The sequence below is a fragment of the Carcharodon carcharias genome, chromosome 8 (assembly GCF_017639515.1).
Source record: "Carcharodon carcharias isolate sCarCar2 chromosome 8, sCarCar2.pri, whole genome shotgun sequence".
Taxonomy (NCBI): Eukaryota; Metazoa; Chordata; class Chondrichthyes; order Lamniformes; family Lamnidae; genus Carcharodon; species Carcharodon carcharias.
Window position 1 is genome coordinate 15,628,138 of NC_054474.1, and position 16,209 is coordinate 15,644,346.

At 43.2% G+C, this 16,209-nt stretch overlaps 1 protein-coding gene across 1 annotated transcript in view; it reads right to left on the minus strand.

The window, feature by feature from the left end:
* mgat4b (alpha-1,3-mannosyl-glycoprotein 4-beta-N-acetylglucosaminyltransferase B) overlaps nucleotides 1-16,209 on the minus strand; it is a 261,750-nt gene that overhangs the window by 177,375 nt on the left and 68,166 nt on the right. The gene's annotated exons all lie outside the window — the stretch shown is intronic.

Below are 16,209 nucleotides of genomic sequence, written 5' to 3' on the forward strand. Positions count from 1 at the left end.
CCACCTGCAGTATGTGTCAACATGTTCACAGGAAAGGTAGCACGGTGATTGCGTGTTACTGAACTAGTAACACTTTATAGCCTTCCAGGCTTAACATTGAGCTCAACAACTTCAGACCATGAACTCGCTCCTCTAGCTTCACCCCTTTTTCAATCCCTAATTTTAAAATTTATTTTTATTCACTTATTTTTATTCATTTATTCAATGCTTTATCCTTTTTTAACCCCTTATTCTATCCTTTTCCCTCAACCACCACCCCCTCCCCAACACCCCAAAAGGGCCATTTGTCACTTGTTTTATGTTCTTCTTTCACAAAGTGCTGATCCTTGTTCTGCTATTAACACATTGTTTTCTTACCTTTATGCCACTAACAGCATCTTCTTTAGCCTTCACCACTACTATTAACATCCCATTTGTCTTGTGTCCATGACATCTTTGTCAATCTCTACTTAGCCCCCGCCCATCACTTGACCTTCTAACCTGCTTTACCTGCTCCACCCCTCCTTAAACAGTATGAATTCCATCACATTTCTCAAGGGCAACTAAGGGTGGGCAATAAATGCTGGCCCAGCCAGTGAAGCCCATGTCCCGTCAATTAACAAAAAAAAAATTCTCTTTAGCTCTGAAGAAGAGTCAGCTGATGTCAGACCTGCTGAGCTTTTCCAGCATTTTCTGTTTTTATTTTATATTAGCATTCCGGAGATCTTGACTAACAACGTGGAATCCAGAGGTCAAATCCTACTACGCCAGCTGGAGAATTGAAATTCAATTATCTATTTTTTTTTTAAAAAGTCTGGGATGAAAACCTAGTTTCAGTAAATGGTGACCATTTGTTGCAAAAACCCATCTGGTTAACTAATGGCCTTTAGGGAAGGAAATCAGCCATCTCTACCCCCACAAGTTTGTGTGTGACTCCAGACCCACAGCAATGTGGTCGACTCTTGCCTCCCACTGAAATGGCCCAGCAAGCTGCTCAGTTGCTATGAAAAAGGACTGCAACATTCTAATTAAGCATTCCAATAAATATCGGCTTTTCCAGTGATGCCTGCATTCGTGGAGTGATTTAAAAAAAATTCAAGCCATGGCAAAAAAATAGATGAATAAATTTTGGTCTCATGAGAAGCAGGATCTCAGATCCCAGACAGCTGATCACACCTGCATAGAATCAAATTGCTTTTCCATTTGACCATTTCCTGCAAACAATCCTGTTTGTTTATTGTATTTCCTTCTGGTGCAGCTCAAAGCCAATTTCTGCTCACTTTTGCTCTGTAAAGAATGTAATTTTCTACAATTCCTCCACCATCTGCCATCAGGGCAGATTGAAGGCTGCTTTTCTCCCATAGCAGAAGCAATCACTGGGCAAAAATCTCATCTCATGCAGCATCCATAATGATAGCAGCAGTGAATCTTTTGGTTATTCATGCTAAAAGATTCTGGCGGCAATTTCTGAAACGCTAAACATTTGGGGGGGGGGGTGTTGCTGTGACGGGGGGGACCACTTACAAACAATTATTCTAAGTACGGTAACCTGGTGCACTCCATTGCCAATAGCATATTGAGCACCTCCCTGAACTGTTTTTTTCCATTTATATGCAGAATCTGCAAGGTAAGCAATCCTGATATAATCGTTCATTGTTGTAATTTTTTTTTACATTTCATACAGTCTGCCTCTGTCTTCATTTTTCAAAAAAAATTAAGGGCTTTTGTACAAACATCCTTGGTGGAATTTGCTCGTACTGCTCATTATCTGGTAGATCAGGTGATACAAGTTGTATCAGGATTTGAGGAAAGGAGCAGGAGATGGTTCATGGATTGATGACAGAGTAAATGGGGCTTTGGTCTGCTACAGGTCAGACAGTACGTGTCTTAACATTTGTTCAGAACTAGGGCTGTAGGTTATGGAGAGGACGCAGGGTGTCCCAAAGCACGTTGCAGCCAATTAAGTACTTTTTGAAGAGCAGTTAATTATATTTTAGTGATATTGGCTGTGGGATAACTATTGAAAATGATAATATTTATATTATTATAAATAAGAAGGGATTTGATAGGGTAGGTACTAAGAGGATGTTTCCTCTTGTGGGAGAGACTAGAGCTAGGAGACAGAGTCTAAAAATAAGAGGTCTACAGTTTAAGGACGAAGATGAGAATTTTTTTCTCTCAAAGGGCTGTTAGTACATGAAATTCTCTTCCCCAGAAAGCAGTGGAGGCTGGGTCATTGAATTTATTCAAGGCAGATAGACAAGGGAGTCAAGAGTTATGGGAGGCAGACAGCAAAGTAGAGTTGAGACCACAAACAAATAAGCCATGATCTTATTGAATGGCAGAGCAGGCTTGAAGGGCTGAATAGCCTACTCCTGCTCCCAAGTCTTATGTTTCTATGAACATTGGCTGGGACAGAGGAAAACTCTCTTGTTCATCAATTGGTGCTGTTGGGATTTAGACAGGATCTTTTACAGTATAGCACTTCCTCAGTACTGTATTAGGAGTGTCAGCCTGGATTCTTTTTTGGCATCCTTCCATCTATGTGAGATGATATACATGCAGCAAATCTATTGGCAATGGGACAGGTGCGTTTTTGCTGATAGCTGAAGAGACCTATCCTTGAGAGCCAGATTTTGCCACAGGTGAGGAGTTTCAGGTGTTGCTGTTTTCAGGATTGGTGCCTGTTGTCAAGCTGCTATAGCCACTGTTTGTGATGGTGGCACACACTGGTCCTCAGGTTACTCAACAAATATTAAGGCACGTACTGTCTGAACTGTAGTCAACCAAAGTCGATCTACTCTGTCGCCAATTCATGAATCATCTTCTATGCCATCTTCAGCCGCTTCATCAATAACCTTCCCTCCATCATAAGGTCAGAAGCGGGGATGTCCGCTGATGATTGTGCAATGTTCAGCGCCATTCACAACTTACAACTCCTCAGATACTGAAGCAGTCCATGCCCAAGTGCAGCAAGACCTAGACAATATCTAGGCTTTGACTGACAAATGGTAAGTAACATTCGTGCCACACAAGTGGCCATCCTCAACAAGAGGAAATCTAACCATCATCCCTTGTTATTAAATGGCACTGCCATCGTTGAATTCCCCACTAACACCATCCTGGGGGTTACTATTGACCAGAAACTGAACTGGACCAGTCAAATAAGTATGGTGGCTACAGGTCAGAGGCTGAGAATTCTGTGGTGAGTAACTCACCTTCTGACTCTCCAAAGCCTGTCCACCATCTAAAAGGCACAAGTCAGGGCTCTGATGGACTACTCTCCACTTTGTTAGAATCATATCTCTCAAGACTTAGTTTTATTTTACAAAATGGAAGGACATGACGTGATCTGGACATTTGGATATTAACCTGGGACTTTTTTTTTAAAAAAAGTTTATAAATTCATCTTGTAACAGTCAGCAAGCAAGACTATTCCTGGCCTTTATGGTGCTTGAAGATGATCTGGTTGTTTGTTTTGAACTGCAATCACTAACTGATGGAGGAGAACCTGAAAAGGAAGGTTGGTAGTTTTCTGGAATTCACATGGGAGAGAGGAAAAATAACTTAAACTGTGAACCTGCTCATTTTGAAGGCAGTCTTATTGGAGAACAAATTGAGGAAGGAAGGCTACCTTAACTGGCTTCCTCTCTCTCTTGCCTAAAATTGTATGTGGCTATTGTATGTGGCGTGTAGCCAGAGAACCCTCTTCTGAGTGTAACTAGTCTGTATTTGGACCTGCAAATCTGAGACCAGTTAGTGAGAACTTCCAGACATCCACTGGGACCAGCAGCCCGTCTCCACACGAGACCACTCCAGATTGACATTGTTAAGACCCTGCAGGCTTTATCATTTATTTTATAATGCCCATCCTCTAAAGCCCATCTGTGAAGAGACACTCTGTTTGTCCTTCATTCACCTGTGTGTGTGTGTGTGTGTGTGTGTGTGTGTGTGTGTGTGGTGCGCTGGGGGAATTCTTTAGGAAGAGGCAGGTAGTTATATTTCCCAATTACAATTGTGTGTTAACCAGCACTTGCAGCTTGTCAAAAGAAATTTTGTTTTAAAATGAATTAATCATTCCAAGTTTTTGAAAAAAGACTGATCAGAGTCTCTTTTCTTCTGGGTGCTAGAAGTGTAGGTGCACAATTGGTCATTTCAGTAAGAAAATTAAACATTTAAATTAATGGTACAGCCAGCAGAGTAGTGGGGCTTGATAATTTACACACACCTCCCATCCTGGTTGTAACAACTTGCCTGAATGAGTGCAGCTCCAACAACATTCAGGAAGCTTGACACCATCCAGGACACAGCAGCCCGCTTGATTGGCATCCCAGCCACAAACATTCACTCTCTCTACCGCCAAGGCACAATGGCAGCAGTGTGTACCATCTACAAGATGCACAGCAGCAACTCACCAAGCCTCCTTAGACCTTCCAAACCCATGACCACTACCATCTAGAATGACAGGGCAGCAGACACATGGAAACACCACCAGCTGCAAGTTTCCCTCCAAGTCACTCTTGGAAATATACTGCCATTCCTTCACTGTCACTGGGTCAAAATCCTCGAACTCCTCTCTAACAGCACTGGGGTGTACCTAAACTGTAGTGGTTTAAGAAGGCAGCTCACCACTACTTTCCCAAGAGTAATTAGGGGTGGGCAATAAATGCTAGCCTAGCCAGCAGTACCCACATCCCATCAATTAATGAAAAAAAAAGGTAATATTGCCATTTCCCTCCATTGTTGGGTCCTGTCTCCTAAGTATGAAAAATAAATCACCGTTAAGGGCCTTATGTCACACTTTCAAGCATCCTTGAAGTGAAGCTTTGGGCATCCTATTGGTCTTCTGGCTCCAGCTGCCACATCATACAGAATTATCCTTAGAAATGCATCAGTCTTCCTTCCTAAGGGCATGCCCGAGCCAGTGAGTTGCTTCTGTTTAACGAGTGCTAGCTTACTTGGGATATTTGCCTTTGAGATGAATTGCTGAGAATGTGCCACTGATGTCAAAGATGAAAACTGTTTAGCTTTCTTCCTTGAGAGCTGTAAGTCTTCCATACTTCACAGCTCCACGAGATGCTGAGAACAAAGCTTCAAACCAGTATCTGGGTCCTAAGAGCTTCAGCCTGGACTATGGACTAAGTGTCCGGAGTGGGACTTTAACCCATAAACCTTCAGTGCTGCCTGCTGATCCACAGTGACACGATTTACCAGCACTGCTCATGTTTTGTACGGTGAACTAGGAAAAGGAAAGAAGGTATAACCTAACAATTTGAACTAAACTAGTTAAAAACGGATCCTGGGAAATTCTTCACGCGAAAAGTGCCTTAGTTAACTAAGGTGTGAAAAAAAGAAAGAGAATTAGATATTTATTCACAAAGTATGTAGAGTAAAGGCAAAAACAAAAATACCTGGAAAAACTCAGCAGGAAGATGGTATTAACAAGGGAGATCCCTATGCCTGTGGCTATAGTACAACACCAAGTTAAGGTAATACTCCTAAAGGGCAAAATAGAATAATACAGTGAAGGGATTTGCAAGTGAGAGATTGAGGATTTTTAAGTCAAAGCAATGGAGATCTGCAAAGTTGGGGTGAAGAGGGAGCAGGACTTAGTTTGGAAAAAGAGTCAGCAAATACTTACTGTTAAATAAATACATATATTCTCTGATCTACGATGCTTGTTGAGATCTCTATATGGAGACCAGTAACATCCCACAGGTATTTGCAAATTGCAACAGAAATTCAGTTATTGTTACATCAGGTGACTATCAGGATGGTAGATGGCAAACTAGATGGACCTCTTTTCTCATCCAGCAATTTCCATCTTTATTGTTGCATAAAGCCTTAGAAGCATACAATGCAGGAGGAAGTCATTCAGCCCGTTATGCCTGTACCAGCTCTTTGAAAGTATTACAAAATTAGTCCCACTTCCCTGACTTCCCCCATAGCCCTACAATTTTTCCCCATTCAAGTATTTACCCAATTCCTTTGTTTTTATCAGCCACGTAAAACTTGATTTTAACCAAACGTAAATAGTCGTTTGATAGTACAGAACTTGAGTATTGCTGAAAAATGACACGTTGTCAAAGCTTTACGTCTTGCACTCATCAGGGTAATTCGCAAGAATACCGAATATAAAGGGAACAACAATTTACACTTCTTAAGAGAATGTTGATTGGTTGGCCAGTGGACTCTGGTCAGTAGAGGTATTGCCATGGAGAATGCACTAGTTAACTGATGACTCACAGTTAGCTGCCAAGCTTTGTTTAAATTCAAACCAGGCAGGTTGACTCAGACTGGTCAAGGCATTACTCTAGAGAATGTGCCAGAGAATGGCTGTCACCTATTTTGTTTAGTTCAAACAGGTGGAATGTGTGCCCATGTTTTTTCCTGTCTGCAATGAACAGGGCCCTGTGTATTAATATATGTAGCTTCTAGTATGTGTAAGTGAGTCACACTGCAAGCCTGACTGACAATCTTAAATTGGTTGTCAGCGTAATTCTTAGCACACTCAGGATTCTTTAGCAAATGCTGTCCAATTACCGAATCACATCTAAAGTTGGACACTGTTTTAAGTTTTGCAAGCACATACCGGTTGGGTACGGTTGTACCTTGCTTGGTGCGAACAGCCAAAGGGACATGGTGTTTGATATGATCTGCAGGTCTTTGGGACGTATGGCCTACATACCTAGCATCACACTGACACTGAAACTTGCATACCACATTAATCAAGTGTGTGATAGGCAGAATGTCTTTTTGGCTTGACAGCAGCATCCTATTGGTGGTGAACACCACTCATGTTGCTGCTGCATGGTAGCAGCATGAAACGGCTAGCTTCACCGTTGCTCACATTTTTGAGATATTTCACACTTCCAGGGTAATCTGAGGTAGACTAGGCCTAGAATTCGCCACTGCGTTTTTTTTTAATGAAATGGAAGTGGGCATCATGGTAGCTTTGAAAGCCAGGGGAAGGATATCAGAGGACAGGGAGTCAATATAAGCTAGCAAGGAGGCCATGAAAGGATATTGGATGATTAGCAGTTTACAAAACCATAATTAGCAGCTAGTGCTCAAAAAAAATAAGAAAATCTTCCTTAGAGTGTTGAATCATCACAAGGGAAATGAGGGTATTGAATATAACCCACCATTAAAATGAGCACAAGGAACAGTGTCACTTTATACATCCTAAGGAATAGAATCTTTCAGAAAAAGTCAAAAGTACATTCTGCAAAACAAATAATTGGGTTTTGGGAAGAGTAATAATTGGGTCAGAATCATGAGATGCAGGTACTGTAAACAGATGGGTGGTGCCAAGTACCCGCACACTTTTGGAAAGCAATTACTTATTAATTTATAATAGCATAGCATTCTGGAGACAAATGTATTTCTTGGTTCCCGAATCCCAAGGAAAATTAACTATGGCATAAAAGTCCTTCTGTTGCTGATTTCTTTGTTTTCAGTAAACAAAACAGTAGCTAAGGAAAGCAGCTATCATTAGATATGGGGAACTTCCCCATGGCCTTAAATCACCCACTACAATCCTCTGAAAAGGCTAAAAGCAAGATCACTTGTCACCTTCACTGGAAGCAACCAAATGATAAGAGTGTTCACTGCAGAATCACACCCTCAACTCCTTGCTAAAAAAGTCAAGTAGTATTTGATTTGGCCACAAAGACTCGAGATATTGATTTTGGGTCTAGTACGCAACACTCTTACCCCTACCAATTCCATTCTTTATTCCCCTGTGAATCAGACATTTTCTATTCAGTTCAATAATTAAGCAGATTCATTAAGACTTCACTCAATAAGTTCAGCCAGATCTCATTAGGCCATTAAATTGGATAAGACTGGAAAATTACATGAGTGGAGCAAAGCCAGCAAAGCACCTCTGAAGGGCACAAACTCCATACAATGGTTGCCCTTTCACAAAACATTGAAAAATATTGGTCTCCAAAGTACAAAACAGTTAGCAATTCAACAGTGTCCACTCCAGGGAACTTAACTACCTTTTTAAAAGCACTAATTTTGCTCACATCAAAATGCACTTCATAGTGACAAATCATTACACAAGACAATTTATATATAAGCATCCAGCATAGCTTACAGGGTCACTCAACTATAAGTAATGCAATGTTATATTGAAAACTGTCAGCACTGGATGACTGGCATATGAATATAGGAGGAATATTTTTGCTGATCGCCTCTATCTGATGGTCTTGGCCTACAAGTTGCAGTATTCAATTTGTGGGGCAGAGTACCCTAATTTGTAAGCTTTAATCTTAGTGTACTTACCCTGGGATCAATAGGTAGTATTTGTTCTTGACAAATTGAGCATTCGCTCTCAAGGCTGCTATTGGGAGCCATTTAAAACAAAGCTAAATCAAACAAAGACAGTTCAATACAAAGTCTCCATTCATGAAGGTCAGGAGTTATGAAACAAGCCTGTATGTTACTGACACAGGACATCACCCAAAATGGCAAACTTATCTTCTTCTCAGTTTTAGATTTGCATTTATAGAACAAAGGGTGGCATTAGTGTGAAGTGGTTTTGTTTAACACAGAAAATTCACATACAAAACGTGAGTTCAGGACCGGCTTGTAGAATGAAAAGGAGCAAAACATTTTCCCTTCTTTACCTCCAACCACACGCACCCAACCTACCACTCTCTATAAACCTGAGCTCATCCAAACCTCTGCTACCCATATCCTCATTTATACCAAAGTCTCATTCACCCATCATCCTGGTGTTTGCTTACTTACATTGGCGCTTGGTTAAGCAAGTCATAATTTTAAAATGCTCATCCTTATTTCCAAATCCCTCCATGGTCTCACCCCCCTCTACCTTTGTAACCTCCTCAAGCCCCACAACCCGTCGAGATCTCAGCAGTCCTCAAATATTGGCTTCTTGTGCATTGCTAATTTTTTTCGTTCCGCCATTTGTGGCCATGCTTTCAGCTGCCTGGCCTCTGGCATTACCTCACTAAAGCAGGGAGTGGTGGAGAGATGAAGACACTCCTTAAAGCCCACCTCTTTAACCAAGCTTTTTGGTCACCCATCCCAATACCTTATTGTGGCTTGGCATCAAATTTTGTTTAATAAAGCTCCTGTGATGTTTTACTAAGCTATGGGCATTACACAAATGTAAGTTTCTGAGATCAAGTTTGTTTATTTCAGGCGGATTGAAAAATTGCAGATGGTGCATTTGCTACCTCCTCCCCGACTTCTTTCAACAATAAAGGATGCATCCCATCAGAGACTATCTTGCAACTGTTAATTCTGATTCTGCAGATATACCTGTTGCTTGCATTATACAAATACAGGGTGGTGGTGGACAATCCCTATTTATGTACAACCCCATCCATGTTGTTCTTGTTCTTTAATTGCCAGACAGAGAAGCTAGTGTTTGCTTGGTAGTTAGAAAAGTGACTCCAGCTCTTCACTGTTCGGACTGATGGAAGAAAATAAATAGAGATCAGGTAGTGTATTTGATTTCAGCTATTGGTGATGCCATCCCACGTACTACAAATAAAAATCCCATCAGATATTAACACTGTCGCCTTTCCAGAATAAACTTTTGATTTAATGAAATCACGAGGGGTCTGGACAGAGCAGATAGGAAGAAAATGCTTGAAAGGATAGAGAATGAGATCGCACAGGTTTAAAGTCATTGGCAATCTTTTTCACATAGCGACTGGTTAAGGTCTGGAATGCACTACCTGAGCGTGTGGCGGAGGCAGGTTCAATCAAGGCATTCAAAAGGGAATTAGACAGTTATCTGAAAGGGAAGAATCTGCAACGTTATAAGAGAAGGCGAGGGAATGGCAAGAGGTTAATTGCTCATTTGGAGAGCCAGTGCAGACACAGCAGGCTGAATGGCCTCCTTCTACACTGTAATAATTCTGTGATTTCATTTCCCAAAACAAGATTCTCTTCCCAATAGCCCCATAGTGAAACACCAATGTTAAATCTGGCATACAGCTAAATGCCATGGAAAAATAAAATAGGCTTGCGTTTAACTTGCACCTCTCATGACTTCAGGACATTCCAAAGTGCTTTACAGCTGATGACTTATTTTGAAGGGAAGTCCCTTTTGTAACACAGGGCAGAATCGCCCCAGATTTGCACAAAAGTGCAGAAGCGGGTGGGAAAAAAAGACGTTTTATCTGCCAGCCAACGGCTGGTTTTTGTGCCGTATCATCCCATTCCCGGCAGGTCCCAACTCATTAATAATTCATTCCAGGAAACGCACTGGATCGCTGGCAAGCAGGCTCGAATTTGCCCGCCCCACCACGACCACAGCGCTTCCTCGCTCCGGGCACCATATTTAAAGCGCACCAGAGCACAGCCTACTTCACGTCTACAGGCCAGGACTGCTCCAGGTGACAGACAGCCCCAAAAGCAAAGAAGATGGCAGGCCCCAAATTTAGTGATGCCTCTCTAGGGCATCTGCTGGACACAGTGGAAGGCCGCCACCATGTCCTCTACCCCAGCTCTAGCAGCTGGAGGTCCACCAGAGTCACTAATCTGGCCTGGGAGGCAGTGGCAGCAGCGTTCAGCACCACCGGGGCACAGAGGAGGTCAGCCATCCAGTGCAGGAAAAGGATGAATGCTCTCATCCGTTCCGCCAGGCTAAGCCAACCACCTCATCACTTTCTACTCACAAACCCATCACACATCCACAGGGATGTCACACTTCAAGGGACAACACCACTAAACTCTCACACACACCCTCACATCTCCATCAGGCTCATAGCCTCTGGAGCTCGTGTCTTCATCCCACTCACCAAACAAACAGTCCATGCATTCTGCTCATACTCTCTCCATCTGTTTTCATGCAGGAGAAGCCAGCTCACACCAGTGGTGGTGGAGTGACCCACATGAGGCCCCACTCACTTTGAGGAGCGTGCCATCGCGCTGACTAGTGAGGACGTGGACCATGTATGTGGTGATGGTGAGGTTGGCGTGAGGATCCTGCGCGACGTCATCTTTCTCTCAACACGACTATGAGTGCTCTCTCTCCTGCTTTTGACTCTGCTGACATGCACTAATTATCTCTACTTAGGTTCACATTGAACTTTGCCAAGTGACTGATGCCCTCAGCCAACCAGTCCCTCAGCTCTATTCAGATCCTCACCTCCAGCCAAGAGGACACCTTCTCCATTGAAGAGCTGGAAATAAGCAGCCTGGAAGACCCATCACAGAGCTTACCCACACCCTCCACCAGCGCAGACACACACACCTCAATGGGACCTAGATCTAGAGCTATGGAGACCTTGGTCCAGCAGAAGGCGGAGATGCACACAGACCTGCACTCCATTGTACTAGATACGTGCGAGTTCCTGTAGTAGCAACGCGAGAGGGAAAAGGGGCACCTCGACGTCCCTCCAGGTGCTCCTTCCCCTCAAGGAGTCAGGCTGGCGCCCTCGGGCACTCGAAGGGAGGAGGAGTGGCAGCTGGACGCCCTTGGGTCATCTACTCAGAAATCTCGGAGTCTGTCCACTCCTTCCGAGTTTCCTTTGCCTGTGACCCTCTCAACCTTGTCCTCTGTCACAGGAGGAGCAACTGGCCCAGAGAAGGACAGCCAAAGCAAGCTGGGACCCTCAAGGCCTCGGCTCTCCAGAGGACGCACACTGAAGTCATCAGTGGCAACAGGGCCAACCATTGCATGGGTTGTCTCCACCCTTGCTGTGGATGTCAGGGCAGCATCGAGAAGAAGTGGTAGGAGAAGAAAAGTTAAGAAATTGAATTCATGGGTGAACACATGGGCGACCAACTTCATAATTTGAAAATATATTCGCTTTCACTGAATAGCATTTAATGACGTCTTTCACCTTCATTGATAGGCTTCGCAAGTCTGCCCTATTCATCCCCGACCTCCACCCCGTAAAAGAACAGCTCAACTGCACGCAGCCAGACCAGGAGAGATTCTGGAGGGAGAAGAGTGTGTGTGCCCGTGCATGAGCAAGAAAGCACGAGACTTTCGGAGCCTTGTATAAGCAACCTCCCATGCACATGGAGCCTTCATTTGTTAGACACATCTCACTGTCCTGAGCATTTTTAATGCTGCCTGTTGGGGCTCCCTTTTAGTTGTTCATCTGAGCTGACCTGCATCTCCGCCCGCCCACTGATTGCACTCCCATGCGGCACCTGTACCAGTGCAACAAAAGGCGCCGCTCACTTTTGATTTTGACGATGGCCGTAGTTAGATTTTTACTCAACTCCCCCGCCCATTCCCCTCCCCTAGTCACGCATGTCCTTTCCTCCCATCACTGTTGAACCCCCTGCCATTACCTTCCACCTGCCCACTGCCACCTACCAACCCGATCTCTTTCCTTCCTGGTGTCCAGGTGAATGCGCACATTTCCTACCGTCCTGAGAATCCCACCCCATCCACATTGACTTCCCCAACCTCCTCATTCCCACCCCCAATATTTGTTCCCCCCTCTCCCCATTCCACCATGACGCCCGATGCCAGCAAGGCCAGAAAATTCCGGCCATAGGAAAAATGGCAGCCAAATTGCACACAAATCCCAGAAACAGCAACATTATAATGATCAGGCCATCTGCAATTTTAGTGATATTGATGGAGGGATAAATATTGCCATGATACTAGGGAGAACTGCTCTGTTCTTCTGCAAATAGTGCCATGGAATCTTTTCTGGCTACCCGGTTTAACGTTTCATTTAAAAGACATTGCAGTGCCAGGACTGGCAGCCTAAATTTTGTGCTCATGTCTTTGGAGTGGGTCTTGAACCCACAATCTTCTATATCCCAGTCAACTCACCTAGCTAAGCAGCTGATTAAATCAATTGTTTCAGGGATTCTTTGTAAAGAGGATCAGAAAAGGTGTGTTTTATTTTTAAACGGGTACCAATTCCAGCTGTTAAGACTGACATTTATTAACTATTCTTGTTTATCCAAGAATGTGACAGCAGGTTCTCTACTTTGAGCAGTTTGATATGATGAAGGGCTTGCCAGGCCACATCAGAGGGCAGTTAAGAGTCAATCACGTTGCAGTGAGATTGGAGTCACATGTAGACTGAGTAAGGATGTCAGGTTTTCTTTCCTAAAAGGCATTATTGAAGCAGTTTATAGTTTTCCTGCCAATCTGACTGATGGGCTGCTTTTTATTTAAAAACTGAAATCAAATTTACAAACTACCATTGTATGATTTGAACTCAAATACTTTGCATTATTAGTCCAAGCTACCTACAACACAACCGTAACTATTATATTAGTCTATTACATATGTAACAAATTAGTCTATTACACATATAACAAATTAGTGTAGGTTAAAATATTGTATAGCACCAACATCCCAATAATTCTATAAAGCAATAAATTAGTTTTGCAGTACAGTCACTATTGTGGAGGCTGTTTGTATACAATAAGATCTCAGGATTTTGGTACATAATGATAATTTTTTCTTACAAACACTTCCAAGTAAGTCATTCAGCCCCTCAACCCTGTTTAGCCACTGGCTGCATCTATTGATACTGCAACACCAGGGAGAGCACTTCCCACACGTGTGGATTTAGTCAGTGATGTCCTACCTTGCTGGATTATTGCTGTTCCTTCACTGTCGCTGGGTCAAAATCCTGGAACTCCCTCCCTAACAGCACTGTGGGTGTACCTATACCACATGGACTGCAGCTGTTCAAGACGACAGCTCACCACCACCTTCCCAAGGGGAATTAGGGAAGGGAAATAAATTCTGGTCTAGCCAAAGACACCAACATCCCATGAATGGATATTTAAAAAAAAGGATGTCGAGGCCTTGGAGAAGGTGCAAAGGGGATTTAGTAGAACAGTATCAGGAATGAGGGACTTCTGTGGAGAGACTGAGAAGCTTGGATTGTTCGCCTCAGAGCAAAGAAGAAAAAAAAAATGATGAAGGTGTTCCGAATTATGAAGGGTTTTGGCAGAGTAGGAGTAGGAAAGGAAGGCAGTTTTACAGTGGTAGGAGGGTCAGTAACCAGATTCAATTGGGGTGGGAAAGGGAGGACATTGCTACAATCTGGAATGCATTTCCTAAAAAGACAATGGAAGCTTACTTATGTTCAAAAGGGAATTGGATAAAATACTTGAAAAGGAGAAATGTGAAGGAATATGAGGAAAGAGCGGGGAGTGGGATTAATTGGATAGCTCTTTCAAAAGATCCAACACAGGCATGATGGATCAAATGGCCTCCCAGCTTCAAATAGCAATCTTCTGAACACAACACTCAACAGGATTAATATAATAATATAGCTGTTTAGGTGCAGGGATTCACTCTTTGCTACTGCATATTGGGAACTTGTGCAAAGAGGCAAGTTCCACTTTCTTTTACATATTTTGTCTACTAAAAATATTGACTAGAGGAGGAGTGAAATACATTCAAAGCTTCACATGTCAGTAAGTGGTTAAGTCCCAAAGTAGAGGGAAGGGAGGGCAGCAAATCCAGCTAACTCACCCTTTCATTCGGAACCAAGTATCCCCTTGCTATTTATAACATCGAACTGTCTTGAATAATTCCAGAAATCTTTTCCCTTCTGACATCTATACAAAGATCATTGACTGCAATTTACATAAAGCAGTTCCAAACCCACTTCATACCAGTTTGTCTTCTTTTTCCGAGACTGTAGCATGAAACAGTTGTAGTACTTACTCTTTCAACATCAGGCAAGTTAATCACTGACAAATTCAAAAAACAGGCTAACAGACATTTGCACTACCTCGAGTCCAAAGTGCAGCAGCAAGCCATTTGGCCCAATTGTTCTATGCTGTTCTTTATGTTCCACAGAAACCTTCTGCCGCTCTACTTCATTTAACTTAAACATTTGATTTCTTTCCTTCTCAAATGTTTATCTAGCTTCTCCTTAAATGCATCTATGCTATTCGCCTCATCTAGTCCCTGTGGTTGAGATTTCCACATTTACACCATACTCTTGAGTAAAGAAGTTTCTCCAGGATTCTACAGTGGATTTATTAATGATCTACACTGATGGCCCTTAGTTCTAAACTCAGCCACAAATGGAAACCCCTTCAAGCTCTTTCATAAACTCATTTGTTAGGGGGAGGGGATGGCACAGTGGTATTGTCGCTGAACTAGTAATCCAGGGACCCAGTGTAATGCCACAGCAGGTGGTGGAATTTGAATTCAAAAAAAGTCTGGAATTAAAAGTCTAATGATGACCATGAAACCATAGCCGATTGTTGTAAAAACCCATCTGGTTCACTAATGCCCTTTAGGGAAGGAAATATCTGCTGTCCTTACCTGGTCTGGCCTACATGCGACTCTAGACCAATAGCAATGTGGTTGACTCTTAAATGCCCTCTCAACAAGAGCATTTAGGGATGAGCAACACATGCTGGCCTAGCCTGCGTTGCCCCCATCCCATGAATGAATAAAAAAAAAAATTTTTTTAAACATAGATTAGGTTGCCCCTCAGCTTTCTGTGCTGCAGCCTGTTCAGCTTGGAAAAACATTTTATCTAGGCTATTCACCTCAGCCATTCCATGTTCTGGCAAATTCCACATTTTCACCATTCTGGGGAACAAAGTTCCTCAAACTTTCTCTCATATTTATTCATGATTATCTTACGCTTATAACCCTTAGTTTTGGACTTTGTCCCCACAGGCAGAAATATCTTCTCTATGGGCAGCACTTTCCCTCCATTGGGGGGGTTGTGCAAGAGCGGGTGGGTTCCCAATCGGTACCCCCGCTTGAGGGCATGTCGCCATTTCACTTGGGCAGGCCAATTAAGCCCAGCATGATGTACGCCCGGAAGCGCTGTGCGCTCCCTGTGCGGGCTGGGGGGTGCATTCCCTGAGCCGGGGGTGCACCCTATGTGTGCGAAAGAGTGCACAGGTCTCCCTGAGGCAAAGTGCTGCCTCAGGGAGATCGGCTCAAATGTGAAAAACAGATTAAAGAATAGAAAAAATTTTACTGACGTGTCCCCTCATGTGACAGTCACATGAGCTGGGACATGTCCATAACTTTTATTTGAAGAGTATGTTAAGATTTTAAAACCCTCATGAACCCTCTTCCCGCCCGTGGATGAGGTTTCATGGTTTTTCTGAAGGCCGCTTGGGCACTTTGCCTGCCCACCAACCTTAATGGACCTGTCCGTCCAACGTTAAGAGTTTTAAGTACCTCAATAATGGCCTTAAGTGGCCGTTGACAGGTCAGTGGGCACGCAGCCGACTTGGCTGCGCGCCTGTACCTGAAAATCTAAATGACACGGGGTG